The sequence below is a fragment of the Ursus americanus genome, chromosome 26 (genome assembly GCF_024610735.1).
Source record: "Ursus americanus isolate L20-20 chromosome 26, mUrsAme1.1.p, whole genome shotgun sequence".
Lineage (NCBI taxonomy): Eukaryota > Metazoa > Chordata > Mammalia > Carnivora > Ursidae > Ursus > Ursus americanus.
The window spans coordinates 39,489,313-39,509,035 of record NC_142152.1 but is presented as its reverse complement, the minus strand read 5'-3'; positions in this window follow the sequence as shown (position 1 = coordinate 39,509,035).

Below are 19,723 nucleotides of genomic sequence, written 5' to 3'. Positions count from 1 at the left end.
GAGTGACAATAATTATAAACTTAGAACTCTATACCCAGCTAAACTATCAAATTAATGAAGGTAGAATAGATTTAGGCATCTTTCAGAGGAAACTTTTTGAGAACTTCATTAAAATAATGACATAAACAAAGAAAGATGAATGTGTTGCATCTGGGAAGTGAGATCCAATGCAGGACAGAGGTAAAGGGATTTTCCAGATGATGGTGATTGAGGTCCTAGGTGGAGAGCTCTGAAGCTCTTAACCTATTGACCACCTTGAACTCCGATCCCATGTAGGCTATTCTCCACCAAGTTCGTTTGCAACTTGAAAGGCTATACGTGCAGATGTTCTTACTGAATTGGTTGGTGGGTGGAGATCCTAGTTTTGGCTGAAGGAACTATAGCTGTTGTGGTAGTGAATCACATCATTCCTCTAGGAGGTGGCACTTGGGAAACAACTCATTAACTGTCCCAGTCTTCAGAGCTGGGGAATATCCACCTTCCTCCAGTGACATTAACAGAAGACATCCAGAGATAATAATGAGATCCCTACAAGGTATAAGAAGAGATATATTTGAATGGAGGCCCAATGCATCTGGGGCACACAATTGGCCATTGTAGTGATTGACAACCTCTGATCTAATCAAATTCCCTCATTTTGCAGAGGAAGAAACTGAGACTGATGGAGGTTAAGTAATTGGTTCAGTCATTTAAATTTTTATAAAAGATTTACTTTTAAAGATTTTAGAGTGTAAGTGTGCTCATGTATGTGCATATGAGTGGGAGGAGAGGCCAAAGCAGAGGGAGAGAATCCTGAGCAGACTCCCAGCTGAGTGTGGAGGCTGATTCGGGCCTTGATCCCTCGACCCTGAGATCATGACCTGAACTGAAAACAAGAGTTGGATGCTTAATGGACTGAGCCACCCAGGGGCCCCATGAATATTACATATATGATATATAAAAATATATAACAATTGCACATATATTTATATTTCTTTCTTTCTTTCTTTCGTTCTTTCTTTCTTTCTTTCTTTCTTTTTCTTTTTCTTTCTTTCTTCTTTCTTTCTTTCTTTCTTTCTTTCTTTCTTTCTTTCTTTCTTTCCTTCCTTCCTTCCTTCCTTCCTTCCTTCCTTCCTTCCTTCCTTCCTTCCTTCCTTCTTCCTCTTTTGTTTTTTGAAACAAGGTTAATGCATGGACCTGGAAGGGTGTACAGTGGAAGGTGGCCCAGATGTAAGCATTAGGAAAAGACTCCATGAGAGAGTAGCAATTGTGCCAGGGACAACATCCATGGGAATCAGGGTATTTTAGGGACTTCTTAGATCATCTGGGTGCTACAAGTGACAGCAGATGCCGTGGCCTTAGCTGGGGCCACAGTGAATCCAGAGGACCTGGGTTTCCCTATAGGCAGACCAGCAGCACACTGGGGGGCAGTCAGAGATTCCTGGATTGTTCTGCTTCAGGAGAAGGGGGGGGGAGGAACCAGGCTAACCGAGGGCTGAACGAACACTTCTGGAGATTTCTTGAGCATCCCAGAGAGGATTGCCCCAAATGGGATGGAGAGATTGGATCACCTTCCAGTATAGAGTGGGTTTGATTTCTTACCTTCCGAGACCTGATCAGGGAGTGTAGTGAGCTGAATGACAACCCCCAAATATATGTCCAAGTCTTAATTCCAAGAACCTGTGAATGTGACCTTATTTCAAAAAAGTGTCTTTGCAGACATGATGAAATGAAGGATTTTGAAATGAGGAGATGATCCTGGATTATCTAGATGGCCCCAGAATCCTAACAATTGTCCTTAGAAGAGAAAGGGCCAGGATATTTGAGACAGAGAAGGAAGCAATATGACAGGGGAGGCAGAGATGGGAGTGATGCGGCCCCAGGTCGAGAAGTGCCACAGTCACCAGAAGCTGGGTGACATGAAGACCGGATTCTCTGCTAGGACCTCCAGGCAGAGTGGAGCCCACCAACACCTGATCTCCGACTTCCAACCTTCAGAACTGTGAAAATACATTTCTGTTGTTCCAAGCAACTCATTTGTTAGTTACTACAACAGCCTCAGGAAACTGACACAGGGAGTGGCTTTGTTGGTGGTGATGCTGTTGTATTTCTGGCAACCTGGACTTAGCCAACATTATAAAAATAACTGCACTGGCATGTCTTTACCTTGTTGTATTTCACATTTCAATTATGCTTTCAGGGTGGAAGCTGTGTTAATCAATCCCTATAATGTGTTTATGTCACATCATCGCCCCTTGTCACTCATTCATTCACTCACTCATTCCTTCCTTCCTTCCTTCCTTCCTTCCTTCCTTCCTTCCTTCCTTCATTCATTCATTCATTTTCATCCTTATACTCCATTCTCATTTTGCTCCATTTATTAACATTATGAATTCAAAGAGTGATTGCAACATGGATATCATTGTTTTTTATGCATGCATTTTAACTTGCATAAATGATGTGTTTTAAACCACATTCTATTTTTTACTCTTTTCACCAAAGTTTCAAGATGTGCTTTCATGTGCACATCTGACATGTTGACTTTAACTGCCACATGGTATCCCATGGTCTATGTCCCCGCCATTGACTGTCCATTTTACCAGAGATAGACACCAGATTGCCTCCAACACTTTACCACCACAAATAATGCTGCAGTGGACATCTTTGTGCCCGTCCCTTTATGGGCCTCAATAATATATTTGGGCTGTAATATGTTGACTAGCATTTATTAAGCACTTACTATGTAAAGTGCTGTACACCTCTTTTAAGCACATATTTCCCATTTCCATTTGACCTTTATGTAATTAAGAAGTCAAGAAGTTCAACATCATGGCCAAAACTCCCTTAGCAGAAATAAAACTGGGACTCAAACAAGGTCTGTCTGACCCACAAAACAAACACTGTTCATTGAACTTTGGAACTTAAAACACAGCACTTGGGGCATCTGAGTGACTCAGTCAGTTGAGAATCTGACTCTTGATCTCATCTCAGGTCTTGATCTCAGAGTCATGAGTTCAAGCCCCATGTTGGGCATGGAACCTACTTTAAAAAAAAAAAAAAAAAAAAATATATATATATATATATATATATATATATATATATATATATATATATTCTTTAACCTGTAATCGTTGAAACTCAGTATCTAGCAGTCTGCTTGTTAATGAACTGATCATAATAGTCTCTTACATTTGTGTGGGATTGATGCTTTCCAGAGGACTTATGTATCTCATTAAATATTCCTGTTTAAATAAAGGGAACTAAGAGAGGGATTCAATGATATGCCAAGAGATGTGATGCTGACAGTGGGATTAAAACTCAAGAGTGAGTCCTCCAACTTAATTCCATATTAATTTTTCATAGGACAAAAGCAGAAAGTACAGTCACTTTTGGAGAGGATGTTGATGTTGGAATGTTGAAGATTGAGTATGTGTGTCTGTGAGCGACGCAAGCCAACGTGATGTTGCTGGTCCCTTCACTGAGAGGCCCTGTGTCCATGGAAGGCCAGTGCCCCATGCCTCAGCCTCTCTGACAGAGAAGCGTGAGCTCTTCCCGGGGAAGCATCCCCCCCCCATGTCTTCTTGTGCTGATTTATAAACCAAGTGAGACCTCATTACTATGCCCATCTCTCATGTGAAATTGGGATAAGTAGACCGAAGGCTCAAGCAATGGCTGCACTAAACAAATTAGTTGTATAAACAAATTTCTGGGGAAATATTCCAAGTACTTAAGAGCACACACTGTTTTCAAGCATCTTCAAGCACTTCCCAAGAACCCTTCGCCATACAAACACATGATGGACTAATTACAAACCATTCTTATCTATTCATTAAACCTCATCCCTCTGAGGGCCGCTACTTAACTGTATGCTAGACTCCTTCTGGTTAGTGCTCGTCCTTGAAGGAAATAAAACGAGATTTCTTTAAAAAATGGTTTCTGATCCAATCTCTCACCATTCAGTCAGAAGGTCCTCCAGATAATTTGTCTGAATTAGTGAGGTTTTGTGGTCACTGTGCTTTAATGTCTTATTCACATTGCCCAGAACTTGCGAATCTGAAGAAATGTGAATCCCATGATGGCATTTTCCCAAATCGTACATCACTTACGGATTATGTGGAAGGACTAATATTGTAGCCTTGACTGAGGTTTTATTTGAAAGTAAGCACAACAGGGAACAAGCAAGACATGGCCAAATACTTAGAAAGGAAAATGCTGAGGTGGAATTTGACTTTTAGGCAGTTTTAAGATTCTCTCCACTTCCTCTTTGGCCCATTAATCAAGGCTACCCCACCCGTGGCTCAGGTCCAGCCAATAACTGCAGCGAGAGTCAAGACTTGTGGCTGTCCAAAGCACTCGTGGGACTCCTCCTGTCCATTCCCTGCCCATGGAGTCTGGCCAGTATGACCTCAGCCTATCGCTGTGGTCCCCATCTTGTGACTTGGGACCTGAACCTCAGCCCCAAACATGTCTCCTCCACATTTCCTATTGTGTTTATTGCCCTCCCTTCTGCCTTCCTCTCCTTGGAGGCGGGGGGTGGTGGGGGGGGGGATCAGCTGTTCAGGGTTACCGCAAAGTTCCATGAGTCCTCAGGCTTCACTGCAACAGCAGGCTCCCCTGCCCCGGGGAACCCACTTTGGTTTTGCCTCCTTGGTTAATGTCCAGTAGGACACAGTCTCTTCTCTGTTTCTTGAGTGGTGTGTTCATTTCCTAGGGCTTTGTAGGAAGTATCACAAACTTGGTGGCGTAAAACATCGGAAATGTATTTTCTCCCACTTCTGGAGGCTAGAAGTCTGAAATGAAGGTGTGGGTAGGGCTACATTCCCTCTGAATGCTCTAACGAAAGATCTTGCTTTACCTCTAAGTGGTTGCTGGCAATCCTTGGCCTTCCTTGGCTCCACTCTTTGCCTCCTTGTTCACATCGTATTATCTCCTTGTGTATCCTCTCCTCTTCTTAAAGGACACCAGTCATGTTGCATACAGGGGCCACCCTACTCCAGTATGACCTCATCTTAATTACATTTGCAAAGACACTATTTCCAAGTAAGGTCACATGGTGAGGTTCCAGATGTGCAAGAGTTTTGAGCAGGCACTTTTCTACCCAGTACAGGCAGATACCAAAATCTAGATCAGATTAGGTTACTATTTTGGGATGTTGGTATATATGTAGGATGACAGAGGATAAAAGTTTTTATTTATGTATTTATCCATCCATCCATCCATCCATCCATCCATCCATCCAACAAATATCTGCTAAGCAACAATTCGTACTAAGTAACAGTAAGATCAGCAAAACCTAGATGTTTCTGTCAAAGTACTTACAGTTCAGAACAAGTGCTAAGCAATGCAAACAAGTAAAAGTACTTTGGGAGAACATGGCCAAAATGCCAGGTATGGGGGATGGGTCTCTTGGAAGGAGGAGACCACATCCAGAAAAAAAAAAATGTATATATATGAGATTTTGTGAAAGAGAGATTTTGAGCAGAATCTTGAGATAGATAAACATGTGAAAAAGGTCTTAGGGGGAAGAGAGGTAGATACAAAGACTCACGCAGACTTGGATCTAAATCCCACTCTCTTTTATCTGAACAAAGTTTATTTCTTAGGAAAATCCTATGTGGAGCTGGACAGTTACATTTCCTTTCACTCATCGGTATTTTCGGGAGAGCAAATGCACCTATCATTGCTCAAATTGTCAGCCCGTGGATTATAAAGGGCAGGGTGCTTGCTGTCGTAAATTTCCCGGGATGATGGATCCATCAAGATGTTTCCACATGTATAATAAACTGTGGAGGACAAAGTTCAAGGCTGAGAATAACTTAAGCCACCAGTGACTTCCTTCCCTACAATCAATTGTTAAGATGATTACACCACATCTTGAGAATACATTGCTACATGACAGAATCTCGCAGAGAACATACAATCTTGATTTTCCATAAAATGACATGAAAATCCAGCACACAGGAATCTTACCCATTAAAAAAGAGCAGGGCAGCATGGGTGTGTAGTAATTAGAAACAGCAGTCTTTATACAAGGCTCGTTGGTGTTCAGATACCCCAAATAGAGCTCGCTGAAATATGTAAACACACACACACACACACACACACACACACACGCATCTGCACATGCGCACACACACGGGAAACCTTTGGATCTGTGCCAGACCTGGTGACACTACCCATCCCTTCCCAAGCAGAATGCTCAGGCAGGGAGTAAAAGCCCTCACTGCTGGGAAGGCCTTAGATGGATTCTCTATGTGCTCACAGCTCAAGTTCTACTCCCCAGTCTTCCAAACAAATAAATAATTGAAGCCCATTCCCACGTTTTGGGCTCTCTCACGTGCTTCTCGGGCCCCCATCAAAGCCGAGCTCTGTGTCAAAGCCAGCCACATTGAGCAGAGTCTCAGGGAGACTCCTGATTAATTGCTTTTGCATTTTGGAAGTACATCCAAGGATGTTGTAAAATAGTGTTTGTTTTTGCCGTTGCCAAACCTTGTTTAGGAGGGCTCCGGAGGATGACGATGATGTACTCAAGATGGTGAGAGAGGCACGGGTAATCAGCCCAGGTGTGCTTGCCAACTCGACTCCCCAGGAAGCTTCTAGAAACAGGTATGGGGAGGGGCTGGAGGAGGTGGGAAGGGACTGAGCTCCACACTGCTGGTACCAGCCTCAGCCGCTCCGTGCCTCTCGCCTTGGCATCACTGGCATAAAGAAAGACACCCAATTAGAGTTCTGAGAAGTCCTCCATTTGCTGGCAACAGGGAGACAGAAATAGGAAACCGAGGAGGGGAGAGGCTTGCCCTCCGAAGCATTGTGGGTGCCAAAGACCTTACTGAAATTTGGTAATAGATGATGGGGAGCACGGACTCATTTTGTTCCGGCAAATTCTGTCAACATCAGCGGGCCTCACACTGCGATCTGCCTTTCTGCCTCCCTCTCTATCAACTCCACATGTTGCCCTGGTGGCCGTCTTTGTACTTAATAGAACTTGTCAAAACATATCTATCAGTTGCACGGAGAGCAGGCTTGGGTGGTCAGGGAATGCTGGCCGGGTGCGGCCTGACGTTCCTGGTGGCCACAGGGACCCCCTGCCCGGTTCTCCCCAGTTAAGGGTACACACTGTTGAGTCACCGGGTTTTTAAATAATTCTCACCCCAGCAGCTGTATTAACAGCACATTTGTGTTTATTTGAATTCCCCAATCTCTACTCTCACGTGGAGTTTTGGTGGTTCTCAAAACCGTGAGAGAAATAAGACATGTTTCCATTTGCTTGGAGGAGTGTTTCGTACCTTGGATGTATATGTTTTTAGAAGCATGCAGCCACACAAGTATAGAAAGATATGTGGGTGTACGTGATTTTATGTGTTTGTATATGTGTATATTAAGCAGCATGGCTATGGTATAAATATGTGTGTACACACACACATTGCAGTCATTTTATTTACAAACTGACATGGACAAAATATTTACACACACACACACACACACACACACACACACACACATTCATATATAAATGTATGATGATGCTTATGGGCCAGGCTGATTGTGTGTGTGTGTGTGTGTACCTATGGATGTGTATGTGTATATATATACACACATATACACATATCAGTACTTGCATATATATAGAAATCACACACACACACACACACACACACACACACTGATGTTACATACACAAATAGCCTTTTCTGTCCCTGGAATAACAACAGGGCATGTGCTTCCAAGAAATTGGTCTGTGTGGTTCCCAGTGACATCTCCTTGCCAGGCATCTGACTTTCCCTGAGCCATGTCCAATGCCACTGGAATGTTCTGTGGCTGGCATCTGGTTGGGACTCACCAACTCACTACCTGGCCTGGAAGCCAGGGAAAGAGGATTCTGGTCGTGGACTGGCTCATAATATCCTTGGACAAAGAGGAACCCAACAGTGCTTACATCAGTTCCTTCCCTTTGTGCCATTGAGAATTCCAGGGGGACCCCTAGATGGGATGCCAGAATTTGATCCCAGTCATTTTATCTGCAACACACAGGCGACATAGGTGTGAGGCCCTACAGCTCAACGTGCTGGAGTGAGCATGGCTGTGGAGCCTATCAGGCCCGGGTTCTGGACATACTGGCTGCAAGATCTTGAATAAATAAGTGTCCTTACTGGGGAACAAGGTTAATAATACTCTGCTGTTCAGGGAAAGGACACTTGCTACAACTAGCATATCAGAGCCCCAGGTCTCACTGGCTTCATAACGGCAATTTTATTTCTTGCTCACATCTCAATGGGATGACGGTGAGCAGAGCAGGAAGTGAAGCGGAGACATTCTGCTCCATGGAGCTGTTGAGTGACCTGGGTTGTCTCCTGGTGGCTCTGTCACGCTGTAGAGCCTCAGAGTCCTTCCCCGGACCCTCGCCATCTGGCCAGCTGCTGTGCAAAGTGAGGGGGCACAGAGGATCACAACACTGGTTTTGAAGCTCAAGTCTGGGAGTGTACATGTCACTTTCAGTCATATTAATGGCCAAAGGCTAGAAATTAATCTCATGGCCCAATCGACCTAACTGCCGGGGAATTTGGGAAATGTAGTTAACACATTGTCCAGGAAACACCTGAAAGGGGGTGGTCAGGCGCACATGGGCAGTGAAGCGTCTGCCCTTGGAGCAGGTCACAATGTCAGGGTCCCAGGATCAAGTCCTACATCGGGCTCCCTGCTCAGCATGGAGTCTGCTTCTTCCTCTGCCTCTGTCTCTCCCCTGCTCATGCTCTCTCTCTCTCTCTCTCTCTCCCTCTCTCCTTCTCTCTCGGATGAATAAATAAAATTAAAAAAAAGATTTGGTCAATATCTATTTGGTAGGGTTGGGAGGATTAAATTAAGTTATATATGTATGACCTTCAGTACTATGCTGGGCTCATGGTATGTACTCAAGTCATTTTCTATGCTTTCATTATTATTGGTGTGATGATGATGATGATGATGATGATTGTTATTAGCCAACTGGAAAAGAAATGCTTTGTGACATTCTTTTAAAAATAACACTTACAGCGGTATTATTACTATAATCAGGGATTGCGGTTTGCCTGCATTCTGCTATATTCTGGGAATAGTAGGAAAAGATGTTGTACCTTCTTTGTAAATCTCTAATCTATGCAATATATCTCAATATCTATCTATCTATCTATCCTGCACCATTTGCTCTTGCCTGCCTGTAAACTACTCTGCCATCTTGCTTTCTTTGACAATTACTTCCAGTAACTCCATCTTTCAAGTAGTGAGGTTTCAAGTTCTCTATGTTCTCAATGCTTGGGGAAGGTCATTTCCTTGATATTTGTAATTACTTTGTCATAGCTGGTGGGTCTTTCATGCCCCATATCTTTCTAGTCATTGGGAACAGACATCAGTGAATGTCCAGTCCTTCTCTTCCAGCTCAGCTAACACATGTTTATATCCCCAAGACCTACTGCTGGCCAGAAACTCATTGATTCATCTGATCTCTACATTTATTCATGACACCCCTATACAAATACCACCCCCCGCCATTATGGGCAGAATATGTGTGTCCCCTCAAAATTCATCTGTTGAAGCCCTACCCACCACGTGATGGTGATGGGGGTGGGGACTTTGGGGGACAACTAGAATTAGATGAGGTCTTGAGAGTAGAGCCCTCGCGATGGGATTAGCTCTTTACGAGTCACAGGAGAGCCTGCTTGCTCTGCTCTCTGCCATGTGAGGCTACGAGGACACATCTTCCATCCTGCATTAGGAAGCAGGCCTTCACCAGAATCTGACCATGCTGGTGTCTTGGACTTCCAGCCTCCAGAACTGGGAGAAATATGTCTCTGTTGTTTAGAAGCCACCTGATCTATGACATTTTTGTGGTAGCTGCCCCAATAGACAAAGATAGTCCACGAGCCTCGGTGTTCTTACTTCTGCATTGACGAAGCTTGACTTCATTGCCTTTATGGCTGTGTCTCCAGAAGTGGGTTCCAATGGCCCCCTGGAGGTAGGTCCGGAGCCTGATTCTCTGATACTCTGCGTGAACAGCTCAGTGGGTGGGGCCCAGGAACCTGCATTTTATATAAGAACTTAAAGTGATTTGCACACATGCTTTTTTCTTAAATTCTCTTTTGCTGAAATATTGCAGGATGTGAGTCCTGCAGAGTACTTGTCTTACAAGGGGATTACTTATGCAAATGTGGCTAGCTCACTACTTCACACTGCAATATGAATGTTATTGGTTTTCCCTTTTATTTTTTTATTGTGCTTTGTTAGTTTCCATACAGTACTTCATTAGTTTTTTGATGTCTTTTAAAAAAGCCTTTAATATATGGCTTCTGTTGGTTTTAACAGTCTCAGCCATAGGGTCTGTTACTGTGGGAAGACTTCCCATATAATGCCCCTTTTCCTGTGTTCTCCACATCCCCTGCATCCCACTGGCCTGGCCTCAATGACCTGCTTTTGTATTCCCATAGTATATTCCTAAGGTACAAACCTTGATCAGGAAATATTTGTTGAACGAGCCAATTACCTAATCTGATTCTAGGCTCATTCAAGATGATCTTGTTAAAGGAGAGTTCTTTTCAGCTTTACACCAGGAAGTGATAGCACTACCTCATAAAAGCATTGACTGTGCCATTCACCCTTCTTTCACCTAATCTCATCACTGATCTGTTATGTCCACAAATAGTGGTTCTCACCTTGCTAAGTAGTAAAGGGAACAATGACCACAGAAACCACTTTGTCCCTGCCTTCCATGAGCAATGTCTGCTGAGGAAGACAGAGGCATAAACCAGTCGTGGGAAATGCATCAACGAGTAGTCAGACCTGAGAAGAGGGAGTTCAGGCCACAACTCTATGTGGGAGTCGTGGAGGGCAACCTGGACGGAGTGTCCTCTAAGTCTACGCTGAGATCTGAAGAACTAGATTGGTGGGTGGAGACAAAGGTGGCTGGGGGCGGTTACAATCAAGTGTAAAGCTATGACCTGTGCTGCCTGTGTTCTCCTCTAGGATTTTGATGGGTTCCTGTCTCTGGAGGCAAGCGAAATAAGAGCAAAAATGAACTGCTGGGATTTCATCAAGGTAAAACGCTTCCGCACAGCAAAGGAAACAATCAGCAAAACTAGAAGGCAGCCTATGGAATAGGAGAAGATATTTGCAAATGACACACCTGATAAAGGGCTAGGATCCAAATTCTACAAGAACGTATCAAACTCAACACCCTAAAAATAAGTAATCGAGTTAAGAAATGGGTAGAAGACATGAACAAACCTTTTCCAAAGAAGACATACAGATAGATGCTCAACATCATTCATTATCAGGGAAATACCAATCAAAATCACGATGCGATATTAACTCACATCTGTCAGAATGGTTAAAATTAACAACACAGGAAAAAACAGATGTTAGCAAGGATGCAGAGAAAGGGGAACCCTCTTACACTGTTGGTGGGAATGCAGACTGGTGCAGCCACTCTGGAAAACAGTATGGAGGTTCCTCAAGAAGTTAAAATAGAGATACCCTACAGCCCAGCAATTGCATTACTAGGTATTTACCCAAAAGATACAAAAATACTGATTTGAAGGGGTACATGCACCCCGATGATTATAGCAGCAATGTCCACGATAGCCAAATTATGGAAAGAGCCTAAATGTCCATTGACTGATGAATGGATAAAGAAGATGTGGTGTATATATGTGTGTGTATATATATATATATACATATATATATATATATATTATATATGGAATATCTGGAATATATATATATATATATATATATATATATATATATATATATTCCATTACTCAGCCATCGAAAAGAATGAAATCTTACCATTTGCAACAACACGGATGGAGCTAGAGAGTATTATGTTAAATGAAATAAGTCGATCAGAGAAAGACAAATATCATAAGATTTCACTTATATGTGGAATTTAAGAAACAAAACAGATGAACATTGGGGAAGGAAAAAAAGAGAGAGGGAGGCAAACCATAAGAGACTCTTAACTATAGGGAAAAAAACTGAGGGTTGTTGGAGGGGAGGTGGGTGAGGGATGGGCTAAATGGGGGATGGGTATTAAGGAGGGCACTTTTTGGGATAACACTGGATACGGTATGTAAGTGATGAATCACTAAATTCTATTCCTGAAACCAGTATTACCCTATATGTTAATTAACTGGAATTTGAATAAAAACTTAAACAAAAATCAAGTGTACGGCCACCTGCACTTTGAACTGGGGCATGTTCATACTTTGTCCTTGACTTGTTCTCGGCTCTTTTTCATAATGCAAGTTTTCTCCCCTGGCCTGAACTGTCATGTACCCAGGGGTATCTGCTTCCCCTTCCGTGCTCCCCCCCTCCATACACACTGGTCTAAGCCAAGCTGGGGCATCTCGCTGCTTTGACTCTTAGTGAATTTATGACAGCCCTGCATTTGCAGATCCAAATTCTTTGGGTATGTTCTTGTTTTTTTTTTTTTTTTTCTTCTCTTCAGTTGACAAAATATGTATCAAAGGCCATTCTGATCATGTCATTCTCCTGCTTAAAACCCTTCTTATTATTCTAAATGCAAAGACGAAGGTTTTTAATGTGGTCCCTTAGGCCCCTGTAGGACCCAGACCACACAACTTTGTGACTTTTTGATCCAACCATGCTGGCCCTACACATTTTCCTCATTCACTCTGAATTTTCACTTTTTCTTAATTTAAATTCAATCAGCCAACTTATAGTGCATCATTAGTTTCAGATGTAGGGTTCAATAGTTTTGCCTCTGCTGTATATCCCACCCACCAGTCCACTACTTAAGTCCGACTTATCCCCTAGCTTCTAGCTTTAGAGTCCCCTCCCCAAGAAACCCCCAGGCCAGCTATAGTCCCTCCCTCCATACCCTCATCATATTCCACATTGTCCCCTTAAAGTTGCAATTACACGGTTGTGTGATATACAACATGGAATATTGCTTGACAGTGTCTGTCTTGTCCTGTTACAGCTCTGGTACCCCAGCAAGGTGTGCCACAGAATCAGTGACCAATAAATAGGTTTTTAGTGGATGAATAGAAGTTACCTGTTATTAGGGATGTGTAAGCGTTGGCCAGCTGGCCACTCTTCAATGGTAGGGCAGCTGGCTTGTACAGAAGGTGGAGAAGGGTGGGGTTAAGGTAGTTGACCCTAAAGGTCTCTTCTGGGACTGAGTCTCTAGCCAGAGGTCCATAGGACATTTATGGGGCTTGTGCTGCTTGCACTGCTGTCTGAGACCTGTACAAAGTAGGTCAGGTACCATAATACAACTCGACAAGCCACTCATGAGAGACCCGGCTGTCCCAAACAATTCAAGTCAGAGAGCCAGGCCACGGCTGAATAAGCAGAGGACGAGGGCGTTTATTAAGGTGACAGAGCATAATGAACCCAGGGCCACAGAGAATGTCTGACTCGCTATTAGATCGGTTATCAAACACTGCAGCAGTGTCCCTTCTTTGCCGTGGAAGCGGTACTAGCCGGTGACATGTTAGGTCAACCAAGGTGTGCAGTCACAGCTCCTGTCAAAAGAAGCACTGAACTCCCCTTTGAAACACTGAAATCTTTTCCAAGTCTACTTTAGTGCTTGGATTTCTACTGGACCCTCCCGACCACCTTGTACACAACCTAACGACAAGGTGACTTTGGGATGCCCTCTTCCCAGTTTCTTTTAACCCTCCCCGGACTAGTTCAAGCCTTACTAATTTTGGGGTGAGCACCTTCAAAATCTGTCGAAAGTCAACAGGGATTAAATACAAAGTAATTTTAGTAAGAGACAAATTTCAGTTTCACTGAAGAGGTTTTCGCAGGCGACTGACAAAAAGAACCTTGAAATTATGGGTTGCTCAAAAGTAAATTGATTATGAGGGTCCCCTGATTCCAAACTTCTGTTGGATCACTGCTCACAGGAAAATGTTCACACTTCTAACATGGTATTTGGTGTCTTACTTAAGCTGGTGCCACCCTGCCTCCGTAATTCACCTTCCTGTGTCAAACTTCCTTTCCAAGTATACAAGGTTCCTAGTTCCGCAAAGCCTCTTCCATTGTCTGTCTGCGAGAAAACCCCCAGAGTACAGTCTCCTCACACTACTTGGCCAAAAGCATAAGCATACGCTCTAGTATTTATCACAACAGTAGCTACTTATGTCCCTGCAGGTCTGGGCCCCTCATGAGTCTATGTCATGGTCAAGTGCAGGAGTTCATTTTATTTCTCTCATCTAAGCCTCAGGGTCTGGTATAGTTTCTGACACATAATATTACATGCACAGTGGTTGAATTCATCAAAGGATGAGTTAACGAATGAGGGGATGAATGAATGCGGGACTGGGAGGCAAGAGGTTGATCATGCAAAAATGTGCACCTGTCTCCAAGGTTGAGGTGATGTCACTGAATGGTTTCCAGGAGGGAGTCATAGGTTTGCTTTGGAAAGAGCAATCTGGCCACGGGGAAGGAGCGTGGGAGAGACCCCTTGCAGAGACAGCTGGGGAAGCTGTAGGAGTCCACCAGGTGCATAGTTGTGGCCAGGTGAGGGGACAGCAGGGATGGAAGGAAGTCAATGGATAAGGACCATAAGTAAAACGTAAGCAAGACTTGGTGGATATTTGGATAGAGGTGGTGAGGGTGACTTCCAGAGTTTTGTTGTAAATGACTAGATGACAATGCCATTTAATGAGCTGGGAAATTGTTTAAAATTGTATAACAACTCTTTTGAGAACTATTTTGACATGTACATTAAATGCCATAATCATATTAATAAATTGTTAGTTTTTTCTAGTGTATTTTTTTTGTAATAAATGGTACACACATTCTCCTTTTTTCAGAGGACTTACATGTGTTTCAGTTGCCTGGCAATTTTTATTTTAATTCGTTGATTTTGCTTATTATCATCTGAAGTTCTTTTGGTTTGGATTAGGCAGAGGTTTATTTTTATTCTGAAACCTTGTGTATCTGAAAATATATTTATTTTGCTTAGCAAAATGAAATGAGGTTGACTACATAAAATTCTTCGGGCACGATTTTTTTTTTTTGACATGAGAATTTCGTGGAGATTTGTATTTAAGTAAAGTCTAAGCTTTCTCAACCACATTAATAGATAATATAATTAAAAGATCTAGAATTCAAATCAATAAACAAATATGCAAATATAGCTATCCATTGACACACATCTCCTGTCATGTTTGATTAGAGCTTAGCCTTACTTTAAAATCAGTAATGTCAGTCCCGCCCACTCTGTGATGTAAGAATATTACATCAAACTGCAGTCTGTTGCATCTAGCAAGATGTTCAGGGAAAGTGAGAAATCAATTTGAGCAGATACACATTTATGGAAAGTAATAAATGGTATCTTTAAATGTGAAATATGTCCTCTTCATTAGGCATTTCTTTATAATGCATCATATTTTCATTACATTTTATAAACATTTCATTATCAAACATTTCATCACTTAAGAAATGGGGAAAAATTAATTTATAGTTAATCAATACATACATTTTTAACCACTTACATGTGCACCAAAACCAAAGAAACGCAAAACAAAACAAAAAAAAAACTTGCTTTTCTTAAGTTCCAATGTATTCCATAGTCGTGCATTTTTCAATCCAAATTAAAGAACATTTATAGTCCCCAGGATTATTCTTAAACATCTTTTCTCCCCGCCCTTTTTTAGAGAGAGAGAGGGCAGGAGGAGAGGGAGAGGGAGAGAGAGAATCTCAAGCAGACTCCCCACTGAGTGTGGAGCCCAACATGGAGCTTGATCCCCTGAGCCTGAGATCATGACCTGAGTTGAAATCAAAGAGTTGGATGCCCAACCAATTGAGCCACCCAGGTGCCCCTCCCCAGGATTATTCTTGATACTGGGGACAAAGGGCAGACTTAGTCCAGGTCCTTTCCTTCAAGGACCTCACAGTCTGGGATGAACACAGACATCCCTCGAAAGAGGGAAGTGCCTGCAGAGCGGGGTATGATTTACGGTCCCGTGAGTGGTTGAAATGAGGGACTGAGAGAGACTTCTAGGAAGAGGTAGTTTCTGAACTGAAATGTCACGAGGCCATGGGATTTTAAGACGTGCTCATAAAACCGTAAGCAATTCCTTATTCCTGGAGCGTAACATTCAAGGAGGGAAGGATAGGAGGTGAAGCTGGCTCAGAAGTGCCTGTGAGTCACACTAAGTACTTTTGAATTATTCTGAGAGCTGCCAGGAGACAATCAATTGTTTGAGGCAGGGCGCAGGAATAATCAATTGTTCACAGCAGGGCAGGAGACAAAATCCAAGGTGGTCCCTGAATTATGACTCCCTGCTTCCCCCATGCTTTATGGCATAGAATCCCATATCAAATATATCGCACTAGAATGCTCTTCTTGGAGTCCACCTCGTTTTTAACAAAGGGAAGGTCATCTCCTGCACCTCGGAGTCAGGAGAGGTGAGAAGCCTCTCCTGCTCTGGCTGGCTCTGGGCCCCGTGTCGATGCCAGGGTGGAGTGCCCCGGTTCTGAATACCCTTGTGCAGGTGTGTGCCACGGTCTGCCCTTTCCCGGCTCCGGGTTTTTCTTTTCACAGAGACAATGCGATTCCAAGCAAATTGCCCAGGAAGTGGGGAAACTGCATCTCTTTTCAGGCTGTGGCCCTGAGCGCTCAGGCCTTAACAATGGCTTGGTAGAGAGCAACAGGCTGCTGAACACTCATTGTCTCTGAATTTTGTTGCGTTTCTTTCACAGAAAAGAAAAGGGACCATTCTTCCCAGAATCCGGCACATTTTTCTCCTCCACACAGTCACTCAGCGACCTTGAAGTTTGCAACAGTTATAAAACCAGGTTTGCCTCCTCGCTCTGCCCTTGTGGGGCCAAGGCTTGCGTTTTCAGGGAGAATAGGTTAAAAATTCCTCCAGCAATCAATTCTTCCTGCTGAAAGTCATGATAATGTCATTTGCCGAGTGCCTTTTTATAGGCCAAGAAGCTGGCTTGTTTTCCTTTTAAACTAAGAATGTCAAACTTTTCATTTTGAAAGAATTTAGATTTATGAAAGAGTTGCAGAAGGAGTACAACATTTTCATATACGATTTACCCAGCATGCACAGGACCATGATCAGAGACCACAAATCGACATCCGCATGTTACTCTAAATGGACGCACAGACTTCCTTCCAAGGCTGCCCATCTTCCTGTCTCTCTGGTCCAAAACCCAGTTCTGGTCACGGACTGCGTTTGGTTGCCATGTCTGTGTCTTCATTAATCTGGAGCTGTCCCTCAGTCTTCCCCTGTTCTGCATAAGCTCGACACGCTGGAAGAGCGCCGGGCAGTTATTGTGTAGAGCACCCCTCAGTTTGGTTTGTCTGATGTTCCCTCGTGATTAAATTACAGTTATGCGTGTTCTGCAGAAACATCACAGAAGTGATTTAGTGCTCTTCTCAGTATCAAGTGTCCCGGAGGTCCGTCGGCCTCATTGCCGGCGATACTCCCCTGATCACAGCGATGAAATGGTGTCTGTTAGGTGTCTAAAAAGCTACTGTTCTTTCCTTTATAATCAACGAAGGTCTCATGGCACCACATTTGGAGACTATGCAAATACGCTGCTTCTCATCGTTCTTTCACCCACTAATTTTAGCATCCTTTGAGGATTCTTGATCAAAACAATTTTTACTGTGGTGTCTGCCAAAAGGTGATTTTAAAAAGTTTTACACTACTGTTTATACATTTCTAAATTAGAATTCCTCTATAAGGAGCATTTTCCCTTCTCCTCTGTTTATTTATGTATTGGAATATTTATATCAGTGTGAACTCATGGGTTCTGATTTTGTCCTGTGGTTAGAGTCCGTCTTTATCATTACATATTTCATTGTTTAAATTGTCTCAGATTTGGCCATTAGGACAAAGCTCTAGTTGGCTCCTATGATCTGGGCTCATCTTGTACTTCCCTTGTACCCGTCCTGGAATCAGCCATTTCTCCACACTGATTCCTTTTACTGGAGAATGGTATCTAGAAACCAAAATCTGGTTTCTGGGAGCACTCATTGCCACTGGGTATCACTATCTCTAGGCCCTTTCTGTGGACCATACAGAGCTAGCTTTTATGGACATACTTATTTCATCTTTTCAGCAAACTCTGGGAAACAAAGAATTGTGGTCATCTTACAGACAGTGACGATGAGAGCAGTTGGCATGAATTAGTTGAGGTCACAACTATGACATGAAGGAATTAGGGATCTAACTCAACTGCCTTGGTTTGAAAAGACAGTGCCCTTCCTTCTGTATGGTGCTGCCTCCTGGAGCACGAGGACTGACGCTGTCCTCGCAGCTGGCAGTGGGGGTTCATGCTCCTTCATGCTTCTCGCTGGACTTCTCTCCACTTGACCCGACAGGGGCCTCTGAGCCATCTGTCCCTACAGTTGCACTCCTTATCCTACTGAAGACAATGTAGTCTCCTTTTTTGAATCTCACCTTGGACCTGTGCTCATGTTGAGAACCCCACCCCCACCCCTACCCTCACCCCTGCACCCCATCCATGAACTACAGTGAGGGTAAATGTCAAAACAAAGTACGTTCTTGATTGAAGTGGCCATTCATAATTAATTCAGGAGGTCCTGAGGGCTATGGGCCAGGACTGCAATGAGGGGACGGTGCGGCCAAAGGTTAATTCTGTACATCTGGTGGTACGCAACACGGGTGGTGAGTGTGCAACACAGCTGGTAAGTGTGCGACACAGCTGGTAACTGTGTGACAGCACTGGTGAGTGTGTGACACAGCTGGTGAGTGTGCAATAGAGGTGGTGAGTGTGCAATATAGCCGATCACTGTGGGATGTCAATGGTAAGTGTGCAACACAGCTGGTGAGTGTGTAATAGAGGAGAGTGTTTCAGAGTCTGGAAAGGGGACACTGCTTCAGGACGATTATGCAGCCTAAGGAGGAGAGGCTGAGCACCTGTGGACATGGGGAGGGGTGTAGGGGAGGCACCCACTGGGAGACACTGGAGCAGGAGGAGAAACGGCACAGGGAAGGTCAGATCTGATCCGCTGTGAGCCAGGTGGGGAGAGTCAGCTGGTCACCTCCTATTTCACCCCCCAAGAGCTTACATTCGTGGATTCTGGCACTCCTATGCTTCCCCAGGCTCAAAGGAGACATTTTCCTTCTCTGATCTCTCCTCCACGGTGGAAAGGCTGTTCCTCTGTCAGCAGACATCCCTTCTGCTCTTAACTGCTTCGCTGTTTAATTGAGCCTGATGCTTACTTGGGTTAATCCTTTCTTCCCCCCTGAGGGGCATCAGCAGAAGACAAGCCCTCTGCCCCCTGGGAGAGGATCTGCTGAATGGGGCCTTGGCCTTCTGGCCCCTTCTATGAGGACCCTCTGGAGGGAAGTAAGAGTCTCCACGGACTAGCCAGACTTCAGGAAAAGTCTGGCTATGGGCCTTTGTTGGGAGTGGGAGGGTAGTGGGGCCAATACTAAGGGCCTGCGCTCTAGCATGACAGCTAAGATCTAGGTTCGAGGCACATACCCTCAATCTCTCCACAGCACTCCAAGAGAGGATGTCACCTCCCAACGCAGACTGGAGGACACAGAGAGCAGGTAATGGGGAGAATAGCCCCATGAGTAGAAAAGGGTCTGCTAAGGGTGACCTGGATCCCACCTTCGCTCCTCTCCCTCCCCCTAAAGGTAGCCTCACATAGTTTCCCTGGGGCCCAGCCCCAATCTTTCTGCAGGCCTGCCGTCAAGTTTCATCTAAGTTGGTGCCACTTCAGAAAATCTAGCTTAGACTG